Source organism: Erythranthe guttata, chromosome 3 (genome assembly GCF_056151865.1).
Source record: "Erythranthe guttata isolate IM_541 chromosome 3, IM_541, whole genome shotgun sequence".
Classification (NCBI taxonomy): Eukaryota; Viridiplantae; Streptophyta; class Magnoliopsida; order Lamiales; family Phrymaceae; genus Erythranthe; species Erythranthe guttata.
In genome coordinates this window covers 4357188-4377973 of record NC_142535.1, presented here as the reverse complement: position 1 = coordinate 4377973, position 20786 = coordinate 4357188, and positions in this window count along the sequence as shown.

Below are 20786 nucleotides of genomic sequence, written 5' to 3'. Positions count from 1 at the left end.
ATTATTCTCCCGTAAAACTTATAAATTATATATATAAAAAAAAAGTTTAGACGATAACGGGTTTCGACCCGTAAAGGTTGGGTCCTACTACAAACCCGCCATGGACCCGCCTATCATAAACCCGTTAAAAATCCACAAGTTCGGTTCTTCAAAATCAAGAACCGTTGTTTGACGGGACGAGGGCGGGTTTTGATAGAACCCGCGGGTTTATGGCCCGCGCACACCCCTAATTGACGGTGTTACGAAAATTTTGTATTTTAATTCATAAACTTGGATTTATATAAAAAAAATATTGCAAAATAAATCATTTGATATTATACATTTTACATGAACATGACCAGAGAATATGTTTATCTTTTTTACTAATTTAATATTATATTCGTAATTACCAAAATTTCCCTGATGTTTTTTTTCGTCTTACATCGACCCCCTTACGGTATGATTTTTCACGGATTTTTTTTATTACGTGGAATATTCCCCGAAAGATGCAGATTCTACCATGCACACGAAATTTGTTTATGGTACTTTTTAAAGACAAAAATTACCCTAAGGGGATTTTACACGAACTATTTATTCTTCTTAAATAACATTTTCACGACTTTTTAGTATTACTATTACCTCCCCTAAGGGTAATTTTTGCATTTAAAAAGTAAGATAAAAGAAATGTCATGTTTGCAAGGGTAGAATCCACAATTTTTGGGATATTACGTGGAATAAAAAAGATTCCGTAAAAAATCACACCATAAGGGGGTCGTGTAAGACATAAACAAGCATCTGGGGGATTATGGTAATTACCGATATGTGGGGGTGATTTCCGTAATTTAGCCTAAGTTCATGAGGATTTTCGTAATTTATCCTATTAACAACGATTATCGTTATTTTCACGTCTTAACGTTTGCTTATACCCTTATATTATTTTAAATAATTTTAATGTCAGTTTGATAATATAATCTATATAATATATAAAAGTTGAATTCCACACCTAATTGATTGACATTTGTCAATTTCAATTGGTGACATGTATTCAATTTCATCCCGCGTGGCAAATTGATTGGTGAAAATAAATCATCAAAAAACATGTCACCATTTTCCAAATTAAAAAGATATTTAATTATTTTATTATATATTTATATCATATCATTTATAAAATGCACTAAATATATCAACTTTCTTGGAAACTCTAAATAGTTTCTATTTTTTAATTTAATTTTAATAGTAATTAGTTTAATTTAAATTTATTTGAATTCTATTTAAAATCTTCACTTATTATAATTGTATGATTGACGGTGTTACGAAAATTTTGTATTTTAATTCATAAACTTGGATTTATATAAAAAAAATATTGCAGAATAAATCATTTGATATTTTACATTTTACAGAATAAATCATTTGATTTCCGTAATTTAGCCTTAGTTCATGAGGATTTTCGTAATTTATCCTATTAACAACGATTATCGTTATTACGTCTTAACGTTTGCTTAAATCCTTATATTATTTTAAATAATATTAATGTCAGTTTGATAATATAATTAAATATTAATTTCTAATATATTTAATATGTTTTTCATGATGTTTCAGGTACCACACATAAGGAATTTGATATAAAAGTTGCGAGATTGAATAGAATTTTTTTTTGATACAAAATAATAGATAATTGCAAAAACATTGATGCAAAATCATAACTAGGATTGTGATTAGTATTAGCATTAGAATTAGGATTATAATTAATATTCTTTGAATTAGTATTAGTATTAATACTAGGATTACGATTCGGATTAATATAGTATTATAATTAATATTAGGATTATGATTAATATTATTATTAGAATTATAATTAAGATTATGATTATTGATTTGTACTACAATTAGTGACATGTATTAATTTTATGGTTATGATTAGCATTAAAATTAGGATTAATATGGTTAGAATTATAGTTAGAATTAACATTAGCATAGCATAAGTAATATTAGTAGTAAAATTATTAGGATTATAATTATTGTTAGAAATAGGTTTAGGATTAGAATCATGATTAGTATTATGAATAGGATTAGGAATAAGATAAGGATTTGGATTATATTAGTATTACAATTATAATCAGCATAAGCGACATATCCTGATTAACATTAACATTAAAATTAGTATTAGCATTAAAATATGTACATTAGCATTATCATTAACAATATTAACATATTAGTATTAGAAATAGTATTAATATTAGTATTAGTATTAGTATTAATATTAGGATTAATAATAGTATTGGTAATAGTATTAGTATTAATATTAGTTTTTAGTATTAGTATTAATATTAGTTTTAGTATTAGTATTAATATTAGTATTAATATTAATATTAATATTAGTCTAAATAACAGTATTAATATCAATATCAGTATCGGTATCATTATCAGTATCGGCATTAGTATCGGCATCAGTATCGGTATTGGTATCGGTATCAGTATCAATATCAATATCAATATCAATATCAGTATCATTATCAATATCAATATCAGTATCAGTATCAGTATCAGTATCAGTCTCAGTTTCAGTCTCAGTATTCGTATCCGTATCAGTATCAGTATTAGCATCAGTATCAGTATCAACATTTGTATCAATATCAGTATCAGTATCAGTATCAGTATCAGTATCAGTATCAGTATGAGTATCAATATGAGTATCAGTATGAGTATCATCATTTGTATCAATATCAGTATCAGTATCAGTATGAGTATCAGTATCAAGTAAATATCAGTATCAATATCGATATTAGTATCATTATCAGTATCAGTATCAATATCAATATCAATATTAGTATCAGTATTAGTATGAGTATCAGTATGATTGTGAGTATAAGTATGAGTATGAGTATCAATATGAGTATCAATATTAGTATTAATATTACTATGAGTATCAGTATGAGTATCGATATTAGTATCAGTATCAATATCAATATTAGTATTAGTATTAGTATAAGTATTAGTATTAATATTAATATTGCTATGAGTATCAATATTAGTGTCAATATCAGTATCAGTATTAATATTAGTATTAATATAATATTACTATGAGTATCAATATGAGTATAAGTATTAGTATCAGTACCTAAATTATTATTGTTATTAGTATCAGTATTAGTCTTAATAATTAGTATGAGTATTACTATTGGTATCAATATCACTATTCGTATCACTATAAGTATCAATATTATTATTAGTATTAGTATCAATAGCAGTCTTAGTATTAATATTAGTATTAGAATTAGTATTAGTATTAGTATTAGTATTAATATTAGTATCAATATAACTATCATTATCAATGTAAGTATCAATATTATTATTAGTATTACTATCAATATTATTCTTATTCTTAGTATTAGTATTATTATCAATATCAATATTAGTATTAGTATTAGTTTTATTATTAGTATTGGTACGTGTATGTGTATTAGTATTAGTATCAGTATTATTATTATTACCAGTAATAGTATTAATATTTGTATTAGTATCAATATTAGTATCAATATTAATATTAGTATTAGTATTAGTATTAGTATTAGTATTAACATTAGTATTATTATTAGTATTAGTATTAGTATTAGTATTAGTATTAGTATTAGTATTAGCATTAGTATCAGTATTAGTATTAGTATTAGTATTAGTATTAGTATTAGTATATATTAGTACCAGTATTAGAACCAATATTAGTATTAGTACCACTATTAGTATTAACATTAGTATTAATATTAATATTAGTATTAGTATTAGTATTAGTATTAATATTAGTATTAGTATTAGTATTAGTATTAGTATTAGTATTAGTATTAGTATTAGTATTAGTATTAGTATTAGTATTAGTATTAGTATTAGTATTAGTATTAGTATCAGTATCAGTATCAGTATTTGTATGAGTACCAGTATTAATTGAATTAGTATCACTATTGGTAACAATATTGGTATTAGTATTGGTATCCGTATTGGTATCAATATTGGTATCAGTACTGGTAGTGGCGTATACATCATATCTCTTTTGCAATATTTATAAGTTTTATTGTTGTTTGAGTAATGTGCATCACTAATTGAACGCCATTAGTGATAAACTTGCTGGTTATTTGAATATCTATTGTGTTACTTCTCCGCTACCGTGTTTGTTGTTACCTTAGTTATTTTGCAGAAGACTCACATAGTGTAGTAGATTGCAATCCAAGAAATAGAGTTATACCATATGTTTTAAATGATTTACTTAATCTTAATATCGTGCTTTGCGCGCCTCATGTTTTCTTATTTGTAATATTTAACTTAATTTCATATGTTACAACTCTAAATTAAGAGATAAAGTTTATGTTTTTTATTTCCTTCCATTTTGTTTTACTTGAATTGGTATTGTGATAGAGAGATAGTCGTTTACATAAGTTTATTTTTCTCATTTTGAAACTCACCTCCGTGCAACGCACGGGTGAAATACTAGTTTATTTGATAATATAATAGTTGACCCTTCTATATAAGATGGACAACTACTTTCTTTTGGCTGAAATTAAGACGATACGTAAAGGAAAATTACAGTTTTCATCCCTCAAGTTTGCACAAATTTCACATTTGATCCGTTATGTTCACAAAAAACATATTTGGTCCATCATGTTTCAATAATTTAACACTTTTGTCATTTCCTTCAATTTACCATTAGTCGGATAGTTAAGGCAATGATGGGTACACATTTGATTCCGTTAGTACTAACGGAAAATTAACAAAAATGGCTAAAAGTGTTTAATTTTTGAAACATGAGGAACCAAATGTAAAATCAGTGCAAACTTGAGGGATAAAAACTGTAGTTTTTGAATTATGAAAATAATGAAGGGGTCATTAGCAATAAGCCCCTCATTTACATAAGAAATAGTGATATGTCTAGGGATGGAAATCGGACGGATCGGATCGGATTTGGGTGTTTCGGAAAATTTCCGATTTTTTTCGGAAGTCCAAAACGCCTTCCAATTCCGATTCCGATTTTTTCGGAATTCAAAAATTGATTCCGATTTTTTCCGAATTTTCGGAAAATCGGAATTTTTCGGAAATCTTCATTTTCGGAATTTTCGGAAATTTTCGGAAATTTTTCGGAATTTTTCGGATTTTTTTCGGATTTTTTTCGGATTTTTTTGTATGTTTTAGAAAATTAAAAAATAATAATATGTCCAAATGTAATATATATATATATATATATATATATATATATATATATATATATATATATATATATATATATATATATATATATATATATATATATATATATATATATATATATATATATATAATAATTGGAAAAATATTAGTAATATACTAATATACTAATATATATTTCTAATAATTAGTGCAGACTGCGGATATCTATAGACATATAGTATATATTATATATAGTAATAAATATTTATAATAATTAGAAAAATCGGAATAAATCGGAAATAATCGGAAATAATCGGAAATAATCGGAATAATTTCGGATCGGAAATCGGAAATTCCGAAATTATGTTATGTGTTTCCGATTCCGATCCGATTTTTTTCGGAAGTTTTGGAAATCGAAATTTCGGAATTCGGAATTGAAAAAGTCGTTCCAAAATCGGAATATTTCGGATTGGATTCGGCGGAAATCGGAATTTTCGTTCCAATTTCCACCCCTAGATATGTCCATAACATAATTCTTTCTTTGTGATAAACCCCTATAAATTTTATTCCCAATATTACCCTTCCAACAATTATCACGCTTTATAACAATTACCCATGATGTTTGAAATCCCTAACAGTATGGATACATAAATCCCATTTAATTAGCACTAATATCCACTTTCCCTAACAATATGGATACATTATACATAAATCGCAATTAATTAGCATTAATATCCACTTTCCGTAAAAAACCTGCTTCCAAATTAAAAAAAAATATCCACTTAGATGTTCACCTATTTTTTTCCTTTTCTTGTTCTCATTCATAATTCCAAATTACGAATGTTGGACTCAATCACATTGACTTCCAATCATGCAAAGATTAAATAGTTTTATCTTTGACCATTTATTCAAAGAACTCGAGTGCACGAGCAGTGTGGCCCTCGATGGTTCAGGTGTAAGCTAGCCGTGGGTCCACAACCCTTTTGTGGTTTAAACTCGTCCCTAGAGTTACGATTAAGATGAAGCTCGTTTCAAGTTAATCACCCAACGAATCAAGATTGGCGTCTAGCAACTATGCGTCATGATTCCTAAGATACAAATGAAGTTCCTGCAAGAATTTTTTGATATAGTTAACGTACAGTACGATCCCTTCGATTCATATGTCCTGATTGATCCAGCCATGTATCAAAGTTAGTGCCGAGCTAAACAAAATTCATCGAAGTTAATGCCGAGCTAAACAAAATGCAAACTCTCATTGTGAATGTTGATGAGATGGCGGTTCCTAGAGACGTGCTTCATTCATTCTATACAAAAGTTTGACGCATTGGAACTTCAGGCTACAAAATACTCACGTTCATATCCACTTCAATGGCTACTAGATGGTGTGTTCGGCGATGTGGTGCAGAGATGTGTAAGTTCGCTACCAAACAGAGAGATCGATCTTGTTTACACTCCTTGTGATATTTTTCCGGATTGGAGGACGAATCCTTTTAAAGAGGGGGGGGGGGGGGGGGGGGGGGGGGTATGATACGATCCTGACAAGATCCATGACAATAAATTGGAAGACGCGAAAGCGTACGAGTTTAAAGACATTATTCGAGCTGTCCTTGGCGAGTAAAGGGTTGAATAAGACCATTGAAGAGTTCATGGTTTGGAATTGGAAGAAAAGGAAAAGGAAATTCGTTGGCCAAGTCGAATTTCATGCATCCCGAAAGTTTCGTATGATTCTGGCAGAGTTTACCATTCGGGTTATACCTCTCTCATATGACGTACAATTTAGGTGATTCAAATTGCGACGGAAAGCCAACGAGAAGTTCTACAACTTTCATGCTTTGTGCGGAGAGTGATCCGAAGTGTAACAGTGTCGTAATTGAGCCTGAAGTTCATGCACGTGCACAACCAATTGTCTATGCGAGTTTAGAAGGGTGATCGAGAAGTTGACTTGAAGATCAAGTTATCTAATTTATTTATGCACGTTTTAATATTAGGATTTAATATATTTTTATTAATTTAGAGTTATTAATGGTTAGTATTTGCTTATTTTTTTATTTTCTTATTATAGTTTAGGTAGGAGTCCTTTTCCTTGTGAAAGAGGAGTCTTGTTAGACCTTATAAATAGGTTGCCAATATGGCTTATTTGAAGGGACGAATTTTAATGAATATTTGAGTATTTTGAGAGATTAATTCTCCTTCGCTGTTCTACAGCAAATTTCGGGATCTTACAAGTGAATTCTTGTAATTTTCTTAGCGCCATAATATTGGTTTATGGTTCTTTATAACCACGGGGTCAATATTATAATTCACCTTGATAATAATGGTTTCTAGCTCTTTATAGCTATGGGGTCATTATTCCTTGCTTCCGCCAATGTGAAACCTGTTTTTGGATGTTTTCGATCTTGCTTCCGCGTAAGGTATTAGGGTCTCGTAACGAGTTCTACGGGGTTCGTATCAATTGGTAACGAGAGCCAACATCCAAAACAGGTTTCACCTATCTTTATCTTTATTTTGGTGTCAGTCTTGTTCGTGTCATTGTAGTTTTCTTTTGTTTCTTGTCGAGTCTTCTAGTCCTGTTTTCTCTTATTCTTCGTTCTGTTGTTTAGAGTCAAAAATAAAAATAAATCGAATTTTTGGTTATTTGTTTTGAGTTTCTTAGAGTCTAAGTTAGGTTTTATCTAGAGTCTTTGCAAAAAAAAAAAAAAATCAAAATTTATTTTTGTTTGAAGCTTCTTAGAGTCTAGTTTAGAGTTTGTCAGCGTCAAAAAAACAATTGTTTTGATTATGTCCGAGAAGGCTTGTTATAAAGGAGAAAGAATTGAGCAGCGTAGGATGTCGCCAATGGATAAACGCTTCCAGGAACTCCAAGATCGGATGGAAGGAATTGTTACCTAACTAAAGAGACTACACAAAGATCAAGTATTTGAGGGCCATACATACGACGTGATGTTCACCAACCAGTTACACCTTATCCCGACAAAGAGGTAGATCGTGATGGAAATTTTGGTGTGAACGCTACAAAATCAAGGGAGAGTATGGGACGAGGGTTCAGATTTGAAACTTCGAGCCGAGGATATTTTGGTCGAGAAAGAGATGGCGAAGATCGAAACCTTAGCTCAATGAAATTGACTATACCATCTTTTCAAGGTAAGAGTGATCCCGAAGCGTATATTCAATGGGAAAGAAATGTTGACCACGTATTCGATTCTGATTACTATTCCAAAAAGAAGAAAGTGAAGCTCGTCGTCGAAGCGTTCATTGACTATGCAATTAGTTGGTGGGACCAATTTGTCTTAACTAGGCGCCGTTGTGGTGAACCACCAATTGATGATTGGGAGTCCATGAAGGCAGTTATGACAAAGAGGTTCGTTCCTTCCCATTATTATAGGGAATTGAAGATGCAAAGCTTGAGGAAAGTTACTAAGTCAGAAGAACGGAGTTCGCCGTGGTGGGAATCGCAAAGGAGTTCACCAGCGAGCATGGTGAGAGAATCGTTGCAAAAGCCTAAAAGAGAGAAATCAAAAACCGAGCAGCAATTCAAGACTAAGAGAGGAGAGTGTCCGAGCAAGCAATTCGTGAACTTGTGGTCCAACATTGAGGATGACTCTACAAAGGAGAAAAGGATTATTTCCGTGTCACCACCTCAGAGGAATGATAACATTGAGGTTTCCATGGAGGAAAATGTTGTAGACATCGTGGAAAATATTGGTGCAAAAATTAAAAGGATGCAAGAAGAGACTGCTGAGTTGCAGCCCGAGGAGGATGAAAAGTGCAAAACCACTCCAGCACTTGAAGAAGAAAAAGAAGGTTCGTATTCGAGGGCGAATCCTTTTGAAGAGGTGGAGAATGATACGATCCAGCCATGCATCGAAGTTAATGCCGAGCTGAACAAAATGCAAACTCTCATTGTGAATGTTGATGAGATGGCAGTGCCTAGAGAGATGCTTCATTCATTCTCTATACAAAAGTTTGACGCATTGGAACTCCAGGCTACAAAATACTCACGTTCATATCAACTTCAATGGCTGTTAGATGGTGTGTTCGGCGATGTGGTGCAGAGATTTGTAAGTTCGCTACCGAACAGAGAGATCGATCTTGTTTACACTCCTTGTGATATTTGTCCGGATTCGAGGACGAATCCTTTTAAATAGGGGAGTATGATACGATCCTGACAAGATCCATGACGAAGAATTGGAAGACGCGAAAGCGTACGAGTTTAAAGACATTATTCAAGCTGTCCTTGTGACACCCCATTTCTAATTACACTTAGTAATTTAGAATATGCTAGCGGAAGACTTTTAGAAAATAATGAGTGTGGAATGCTCATTTTAAAAATCACCTTCTATAAATAGAAAGTTACGCATAAAATTTTCTTTTAAAATCAGAGGAAGAGTGTCCACATATTACCATATCATATAAACTTAACCAACTATCACAAAAGAGGCATGCATGACTAGATTATTTCATTTATAAAGAGTAAAGATTAGGAATTTCGGACAGATTAGGTAGATCAACTTAGAAAATTAATTTCTCTTAAAATTTTAACCACGTACTCTCATATGGGTCCAAATTACCTCTTTAAAACAATTTTAAAATATCATTAGCCATTTGAGAGTAATTTTATTTTTATGTATGTATATATATATATAATAGACCTGCGTGATCTTAAGGAAACTTCGATCCATTGTTTTCGTTAACCTGCGTGGTCGAAGAAAATACTTGATCCATGGTTTATTTAAATTATCAAGAGTAACGAGAGGAATTTCGAACAGGTTAGGTAGATCAACTTCGAAAATTAATTTCTCTTAAACCCTTCATGAAAATACTTTGAAAATTTAACCACATACTCTCATATGGGTCCAAATCACTCATTTAAAACTGTTTTAAAATATCATAAACCATTTGAGAGAAATAATTAAAGGCATGAAACTGTACGGTTTGAAAATCCAGAATTGGGGAGGGAGCTTTGAAAATTCTTTATAAATTCCCTACTGTTCTAAACACTACCAAATTTTATACCAAAACAGAAAATTGAGTAAGGAGCATACCCCAATTTAAATAGATTTATTTGAGTAAGAACAACTTCACATATTGATGCATGTCCCAAAATGACTCTGCATGTGTACAGTTATAGGAAATAATTCATAATAAATTCATGGCTTATCGAAATGATGCACATTACCTATCAAAATGACCCTAACAGAAAGAACTATGACTCTGTAAAATTACATGCAATTATGAACGGAAAATATATTTAATACACATTATCAAACAACAAGGCAGATCACAACATATAACTAACCGATAAGCATTATGTAGAAGTTTTGGCCAAGAGAAGTAATCATAATCCTAATTATTATTAAATGCAATGTTCTTGCTAAAAAGATCCCTCGAGGGGTGGAAGCATACGATAAGAGATACCTAAGACGGTATCGAAAGTCCTTAAAATTAAACTATATAATTAGAACAATATGGCCAAATTAAGAGCACACAAGATTCACACGCCTTCCATATGAACACATCCCTCGATCCTTGAACCCGACTCCAACTTTACGATTTGTGCTCGGGATTGAAAGTACCTACAAGCATTTCAACACATATATGAGTCTTTTGGACTCAATGAGAATTTCCGAAGAAATATCGAGTACACATAGGCAAACAAGAATATATTTATGATGTGTATATATGTATATATACCATCTCAAATCACAAATATACACAATATAAATATTTCAATTTTACCTTAATCGTCATTTCATTAAGGCACTTTATCAATTTTCCTTTACCTTCTCGGTTTACCTCTTAGACCTTCTCATTTTACCTCTTAGATCTTCCTTTCATCATTTCATAAGGAATAAGAGTAAATCCCTCACAAGGGAGTCGTCATTCTTTTACACACACATTCATTCAAGTGCTCATACAATGTGTGAGAAAAATACTTTTGTTCGGATATCCTTTGGAAAATCAAGCAAAACCATAGACAATAAGCCTTGATTTATTTGGAACCCGTTTCATAAGTGGAATCAAACCACACACTCTTCATCTCATTTTTGGGGTACCGGTCCCTCATACCCCGTGCTTATTCGATCTATGTTTTACAAGATTTTCCAACTTTAAAAACGTGCAAGTGAAGTTAGTATATACTCTTCATTTCACATATTCAAAGTTAGCTTTCACATAAGCACACATATTTCCACATATTTCACAAAGGCACATAGTTTAGTCACAAAATCACAAAAGAAAGTAAGACACATAAAAACTCAAGCAAAGAACATAGATCACATATAGCAAAACAACTCAAAGCATTCGGTTATTTATAATTACTATCTCCAAGTTATTAATTAAAGTTCAAGCCTTCTTTCTCAAGAGGCTTGAAGTTCTCTTTCAAGTAGCACCAAATTTCCATTTATTTCATTTTCTTTCCAAAATATTCGAACCATCAACAATTCAGTCACACAAAATTCCATTTTTATTAATCTTGTTCTCGATTTTTATCTTCGTATATTATCTTATTATAGATCATAAACCATGGATTGCAAGCTTCCTAACCCGAAGGGAGTACACTTACAACCACGTAGGTCGATATATATACATATAGAAACATATACTTATATATATAGCACATATAGATTATAAATAAACCACGGATCAAGTATTTTCTTCGACCACGCAGGTTTACGAAAACCATGGATCGAAGTTTCCTTGAGATCACGCAGGTCTAGTATATATATATACATACATAAAAATAAAATTATAATATTATTCTTAGTTCTTCAAGATTATATCATTTAAAGCTTAGATTCTTACATGCATGGATGATCAAAGCATAAATTAAACACAAAACTTTATTTTCTTCCTCCTTTAGTTTTCGGTCATCTCAAGAACATAAACAAGAAATTAAAGAGAAGAAAAATACTATTGGTGTTGAAGTACTTGTAGCAAGAATTCGAAAATTTTCACCTTAATCTTCTTAGTAAATTGGAAGGGTGTTCTTTCCTTTCTACAAGGAGAAGAAGAAGAAATTTTAGAGAGAGGGGAAGAAGAAGCTTAGTTTCTTGAAATTTTCGAAAATGAAGAAAAGAAAGAAGAGGAAGAAGACTTACTCCTTTGGCCAATAATTTTACTCTTGAAAGAGAGATTTTGGGGCTTTCCTACACTATAATTTCGAAAATTGGGAGAAGAGGAGAAAGAGATTTTGATTTTTGATCTTTAGAATGTGTAGAGAAGATGAGAAAATAGATGAAGGCTTGGGTTCTATTTATAGGAGTGTGGGGGACTTGCATGCTTAATGATTAAGAATGGGGGAGTGGCCTTTTTGCAATTTAGGAAAACTTAGGAATTATCTAGAGGGACTTTTTTGCAATTTCATTTAACTATCAATAAAAGAAATTCAAAAAGGAAAAATCTTAATACACATGGGCTCACCTAGACAAGGGTTGTACTCAAGGAATTTTTTTGATCATGTGTTGTACCATGGTCAAAATTGAGGGATGAATAAGAGGAATTTTATATTTTTAATTAAGCAAATATGTGATTTAAAATTCTCCTAATAAATAAGTTCTAGCAAACGAAGGAGTATGATTAATCTCTAAATTAATAATTAACTAAGATGATCAATTTAAATTCGTCCAAAAATTATTTCGGACTAAAGCGTTCTATATGAAATTTTACTTGTTATCACATAAATAAAATCTTAAACTAATAAACACACATAAGAGATAAAATCATGTTAACTATATATATGTTAATTAGCGAAAAATTATATTATCGGAGACGCGGGGTGTTACAGTCCTTGGAGAGTAAAGGGTTGAATAAGACCATTGAAGAGTTCATGATTTGGAATTGGAAGAAAAGGAAAAGAAAATTCGGAGGCCAAGTCGAATTTCATGCATCCCGAAAGTTTCGTATGATTCTGGCAGAGTTTACCATTCGGGTTATAACTCTCTCACATGAATTCCAATTTAGGTGATTCAAATTACTAGAGAAAGCCAACGGGAAGTTCTACAACTTTCATGTTTTGTGCGGAGAGTGATTCGAAGTGTAACAGTGTCGTAATTGAGCATGAAGTTCATGCACGTGCACAACCAATTGTCTACGCGAGTTTAGAAGGGTGATCGAGAAGTCGACTTGAAGATCAAGTTATCTAATTTACTTATGCACGTTTTAATATTAGGATTTAATATATTTTTATTATTTTAGAGTTATTAATGGTTAGTATTTTCTTATTTATTTATTTTCTTATTATAGTTTAGGTAGGAGTCATTTTCCTTTTGAAAGAGGAGTCTTTTTAGACCTTATAAATAGGTTGCCAATTTGGCTTATTTGAAGGGACATATTTTAATGAATATTTGAGTATTTTGAGAGATTAATTCTCCTTCGCTATTCTACAGCAAATTTCGGGATCTTACAAGTGGATTCTCGTAATTTTCTTAGCGCCATAATATTGGTTTCTGGTTCTTTATAACCACAGGGACAATATTATAATTCACCTTGATAATAATGGTTTCTAGCTCTTTATAGTTATGGGGTCATTATTCCTTGCTTCCGCCAACCTTGAATCTTTGTTTTTGGATGTTTTCGATCTTGCTTCCGCGTAAGGTATTGGGTCTCGTAACGAGTTCTACGGGGTTTGTATCAGTGGCCATCGATGGTTCAGGTGTAAGCTAGCCGTGGGTCCACAACCCTTTTGTGGTTTAAACCCGTCCCTAGAGTTACGATTAAGATGAAGCTCGTTTCAAGTTAATCACCCAACGAATCAAGATTGGCGTCTAGCAACTATGCGTCATGATTCCCTAGATACAAATGAAGTTCCTGCAAGAATCTTTTGATATAGTTAACGTAGAGTATGATCCCTTCAATTCATATGTCCCGATTGAACTAGAGGCATTGGTTCATCGAGACCTCCTTAGTAGTTCAATAACTGTGCGATCGTTCTAAGTGTTATAATTGGTACGTGCATGAATTAGAGAATCCAATTCCCTAATCACTTAGTCATCTTTGGCCAGAGATTTAAAGATTACTGTAGACGCATAAAATTAATTAATTGGTTAGTTAAATTAGCCAATTAAATTGTGTCTAAATTAAATTATAATTTATCCTACAAAATAAGTTATGGAGATAATTATCAATTAATTATTGGCCAATAGGATTATTTCTTCTCTTCCAAGTTATAAGAGATAAATATCAATTTAAAGAGAGCCAATCAAATCGCGCCACGTCATCAAGTAGACTTTAAGTAGGACTCTTATTCTACCACTATAAATAGGGACCCTCTCTACACAATTCAAAAGACAACTCAAGAAGAAGAAAAACCGTAGGAAAAAATTCTCTCTACAATATTCAAGTCGTTCTTCATTAAATCGAGGGCGTTCTTCAACAAATCAAGATCGAAGGAAGATTGAAGGGCCAAATCCATCAAGAACTCCAAGATCTTCAAGTCGAAACCCGTCAAAGTTCAACAAATCAAGATCTTGAAGGGCCAAATCCATCAAGAACTCCAAGATCTTCAAGTAAAAACCCGTCAAAGTTCTGCGTTCGATCCGAGATTCAAGTCGGAAGACTCTCGGAAGACGTTATTCAAGTTCAAAATCAAATCCGGAGAAGATCAAGTCAACGACCCGACTCCGAAATTCAAAGTCAACATATATTGTTCTTGAGAGAAGAATCAGAGGATTAAATTAGAGTTTGTAACCAGCAATATTTTATTTTAATTCAATAAATTATCTTTGTGCAAGTTTTTCTTGTTTGTCTAAATCGCAGATAAGAATTTGTTGCTAGTTTTTCTTGTTTGTCTAAATGGCAGATAAGAATTTGTTGCTACAAATTTTGGCACGCCCAGTGGGTCATCTCTACCTCTCATCTCTTCTCTCTCTCGAAGATCCTCGAAGTGTTGCAGTGACTGCTCTACGTTCACAATGAAGATTGCTTATTCGGATTCATCAAGTGTGGGCTTAGGTACAAGGAGTATGGCTAAGAAGCTGCAAGCATCCTCCGAGACTAACTCGACGCCTCAAACAATTCAGAAAGGCTTACCACCTCTTGTCAACACAAGCGCAGACGTGGAAGGTTCAAAACGAGAGATTTCACAGCCCACGCCTCGTTCAACATCAAGCTACTCAGAGGTGGCATCCGTCATGACAACAAATGCTACAACCATGGACGAGCAAATTGCAAGTTTGACAAAGGCCATTGAGGGACTCGCAAAGCATGTTCAACAACGAGATTCTCAAATTGCCGAGTTGATCAACAAGATGGACAAAGCCGATGCTAGTCAAGCTGTGGAGAATCAGATAGAGGTTCAAGACGAAGTCGAGACATCCACAAAGCAACAACCAGTTGAAAACGAGAAGGCTCCAGCTCAAGAACTTCAAGTTTCTCCAGAAGGGATGATTCATGTAGATCAAGTGATGACGCTGATCAGTGGAACCATCAAAGACAAGTTGGAAGGAAGCTCGAAGTCTCCATCAACTTATGTCAAGCCATACACGCAAAGGATTGATGATCTAAGGATGCCAATGGGCTATATACCTCCAAAGTTTCAACAATTTGACGGCAAAGGCAACCCCAAGCAACATGTGGCACACTTCGTCGAGACTTGCAATGATGCCGGGACGTACGGAGATCACCTCGTCAAGCAATTCGTCCGATCCCTCAAAGACAACGCGTTTGATTGGTACATTGATTTGGGGGCAAACTCCATCGATAGTTGGAAGCACTTAGAGGAAGAATTTCTCAACCGCTTTTACAGCACTCGAAGAACAGTCAGCATGATTGAGCTCACCAATTCCCGCCAGTGGAAGAAGGAACCTGTCATCGACTACATCAACCGTTGGAGAAATTTGAGTCTTAATTGCAAGGATCGACTGCCCGAGACATCAACTATTGAATTGTGCATCCAAGGAATGCAATGGGGACTCCGATATATCCTTCAAGGAATTCAACCTAGAAGTTTTGAAGAGTTGGCCACTCGAGCGCATGATATGGAGTTGAGCATAACTGCAAATGAAGTCGAAGAACCTTCATTCCAAAAGTCGTACCAGCTTAAAGAAGAACATGTTGAAGAAGAACAAGAAGATCATGAGGATGGGGGCAAGTCTTTTGAAGAAACAACATCCTATGCAATGTGACAAGTCAAATCAAATGAAGCACTCCTTGACACGAGTTTAAAAGGTCTACATGTCCAAATCAAACCAAGGCTCATTGATACGAGCATAAACTATCTATATATCCAAATCAAGTCAAGGCTCCTTGATACGAGCATAAACTATCTACATATTCAAATCAAGTCAAGACTCCTTGATACGAGCATAAACTATCTATATATCTAAATCAACTCAAGGCTCCTTGATACGAGCATAAACTATCTATACATATCAAGTCAAGGCTACTTGATACGAGCATAAACTATCTATATATCCAAATCAAGTCAAGGCTCCTCGATACGAGCATAAACTATCTATATATCGAAATCAAGTCAAGGCTCCTTGATACGAGCATAAACTATCTACAAATTCAAGTCAAATGCTCCTTCAGTACGAGCTTAAACTGCAAATGTTTCTCCTTGTCCACATGAGTATAAACTGTGCACGACATCCCTCAAAAGGATATATTTTGAACTACGTTATGACTTGATCCCTTTATAGGGTACGTAGGCAACTTAGAATCTCTCTAAGTTCAGTCATGATTTCAAAAGATATATGTCCTTTGCTAGATCAAGCTGCAATCGAAGTTGAGCAATTATCGAGACTCATCCACTCCAAGATGCATTGTCCGTGAACAAGTCTCGAGCGGGCATTTGTAGACGCATAAAATTAATTAATTGGTAGTTAAATTAGCCAATTAAATTGTGTCTAAATTAAATTATAATTTATCCTACAAAATAAGTTATGGAGATAATTATCAATTAATTATTGGCCAATAGGATTATTTCTTCTCTTCCAAGTTATAAGAGATAAATATCAATTTAAAGAGAGCCAATCAAATCGCGCCACGTCATCAAGTAGACTTTAAGTAGGACTCTTATTCTACCACTATAAATAGGGACCCTCTCTACACAATTCAAAAGACAACTCAAGAAGAAGAAAAACCGTAGGAAAAAATTCTCTCTACAATATTCAAGTCGGTCTTCATTAAATCGAGGGCGTTCTTCAACAAATCAAGATCGAAGGAAGATTGAAGGACCAAATCCATCAAGAACTCCAAGATCTTCAAGTCGAAACCCGTCAAAGTTCAACAAATCAAGATCTTGAAGGGCCAAATCCATCAAGAACTCCAAGATCTTCAAGTCAAAACCCGTCAAAGTTCTGCGTTCGATCCGAGATTCAAGTCGCAAGACTCTCGGAAGACGTTATTCAAGTTCAAAATCAAATCCGGAGAAGATCAAGTCAACGACCCGACTCCGAAATTCAAAGTCAACATATATTGTTCTTGAGAGAAGAATCAGAGGATTAAATTAGAGTTTGTAACCAGCAATATTTTATTTTAATTCAATAAATTATCTTTGTGCAAGTTTTTCTTGTTTGTCTAAATCGTAGATAAGAATTTGTTGCTAGTTTTTCTTGTTTGTCTAAATCGCATGTAAGAATTTGTTGTTACAATTACGAACTATGAGAACACACAGGACATCCAAGACTATTCTAGCGATCGAATCCCCTACTACAATGCACAGACCTCCCACTAGATTTCGGACTGCACGAACACTGGCCCTTGGGGTGGTCATCGGTGGAACTCAGGGATAGGTCACGATACAGCTGGTCCTCTAGTGAAGTCACGGTGATGTCTAGGTCTTAAGGACTAATTGTGTACAACTATACCATAGAGATCTCTACTCGATTATTGAGAACCACTTAGAGATTTCTAGGGTGAGGGAGTTCAGTGAACTCGTCAACTTACGAGCACCCACTTATGCATGCCGATATTATAATACCGTTTACTGATGAGACGCAGTACACATACACTAAGTGCTAGTCTCTTAATGGGAAAACCGATATCCTCATTGGTGGCGTAACCCTTCGACTAGGAACACGTTTAATAGTTATACTACTTAAGTAAATATCTCACGATCCTAAAAGATCAATTACAAGCACTTGTAATAACTATAACACGTCTATATGTATGTTTGAACAAGGGAAAAAGATATAGAATGACAAGGTGTTTTATCATTAATACGAAAAATGATTATTTATTACACGATTAAATGGAAAGACCACCGCCACAAGTTGGCTTGTTGGTCACATACTCTAACACTCATTATTGAATAAAGAGTTGCACTAAGCAAGATGCGTATAGAATGTAGAGGGAAGTACAGTTTGCACCCTGGTATGTACCAAAGACCCCCCTAAACTACAAAATGTAACAAACTGGCCCCTCCGTTTAGAATCCGTTAGTAAATGACGATGTGGCATGTTGACTTTCTCATTTATATCTGTTTTTTTTATTGTCCCATTTTTTCGGACGCTTTTACCCCTTGCATATATATTAAATATAAATAATTCTTAAGACTCTTATATTTATTATGAAATGTTATAAATATTTTCGTTGTTCCTTACTAAGTATTCAATAATATTTAAATTATTAAACAATCAAAATACAATTTTTTTTATTAAATACAAATAAATAAAGGAAAAATCTATAATGCTCTCAACTCTCTCTCTCTCTCTCTCTCTCTCTCTCTCTCTCTCTCTCTCTCTCTCTCTCTCTCTCTCTCTCTCTCTCTCTCTCTCTCTCTCTCTCTCTCTACATGTGCACAGAACAAAGCCTCCAAATTCACCTCTAATCTGACAGTACTCATTAGGAAGAAGAAGATTGCTCCTCATCAAGAAGAAGCTAAAAAATTGGGGATTGATCCTCTTACACACAAGCCTCTGCCACCAGCCACCAACGCCGACGAACCACCACCGGAAGCGGGGGTGGAACCAAAGATAATGGAGGATAAGGGGGAGCACACTCAACCATTGTAAGCGAGTTAGGGAACACAAAATCGAGAGCCCATTTGATTCCACCACTGACTACATTGACGAAATCCCTGTCATTGAACCCCATAAATTATGCTCCCCCGATGAATTTATCAACCCCGACCCCTCATAATCTTCATCTTCCTCTTCCTCCAATTCTTGCTCCGGTGGCGGCGGGTTCTCTTCAAACGAGAGCGAAGATGTGCAATTTTCGCCAATTTTTGAGGATTATTAGCATATTCTAATTACTGTGACTACATTGACGAAATCCCTGTCATTCAACCCTTACACAATCACCACACATTCTAAATACAGTCTAATTACTTATTTATCAAAAAGAAATGTCACAATAACTCCTCTTCCGATGACGACAACCAAGGCCACACAATGATGATGACGATGTGCGTGGAATATCAATCACTCATGTTGACATTCACATCATGAAGGAAAATCATCACGCCGAAATTCCATAAGAAGGGACCGAATAGCTGCGCATGACAGACTTATGAATGATTACTTTGTTGATCGTCCTTTATATCCACCTGAAGATTTTTGAACTAGAAATCGTATGAGGCGTGAATTGTTTTTACGAATTACGAATGATATCTTACATTTTGTTACTTTAGGCAAAAGCCGAATGCCTCCGGAAATCAAGGTTTCTCACCCCATGTCAAGATGACAGCGGCACTTCGTATAATCGCTTACAGATATCCTGCAGATGCAACTGACGAGTATCTAAAAATAGCAGCGACCACATCTTCAGATGCTTTGAAGCATTTTTGTTGTGCTGTCAGTGCAGTGTATAGAGGGTATTCGACGACCTAACAATGCAGACATGGTTAGACTACTTAGAAAAGCAGGGTAATGGTGATAACCTAAAATGCTAGGAAGTGTGGACTGTATGCATTGGGAATGGAAAAATTGTCCAACCGCTTGGGCTGGTACATATTCTGAGCGCCATGGCAAACATACGATAATACTTGAAGCCGTAGCATCATATGATACATGGATTTGGCATTCATAATTTGGACCACCAGGTGCGTGTAATGATCTTAATGTATTATATAACTCACCTATTTTCAATGATATTGTCGAAGGTCTAGCCACAAATATTCGATTTACTATAGATGGTAGAGTATACAAGCAAGGATATTATCTAGCAGATGGTATATATCCACGTTGGTCTACTATTTTTCAAGCAATTCCTGATCCACGAGGATGCGATAAACAACTATTTACGAGGTTGCAAGAGGCATATCGAAAGGATGCTGAAATAACTTTTGGCATTCTCCAATCTCGATTTGAGTTTATTACAGGACCTTGTCGATTATGGCACAATGCAAAAATTGGTGAAGTTATGAAATATTGTATAATTCTTCATAATTGATCGTGGAAGACAACCGCAATCAAGAAGGTGACGATTTTGTCGAGCACGTGGATCAGCAACCTGTTGATCGAGACATGATAACGATTGCAGAATATTTAAGCAACTGTGCCGGACTTACAGATACAACTCGCTGTTTTATGCTCCGAAATGATCTCGTCGAGTATGTCTGGAAAGAGTACCGAGATGTAAATTTGAATGCTTAATTTTTATCGTTGTAATCATGTGTTGTAAGATGGTTATTCATTGTCTTGTTTTCGTGTTTTGTTCCTTGAATTTTAAGGGATATTTGGGTCAACCATATTAAT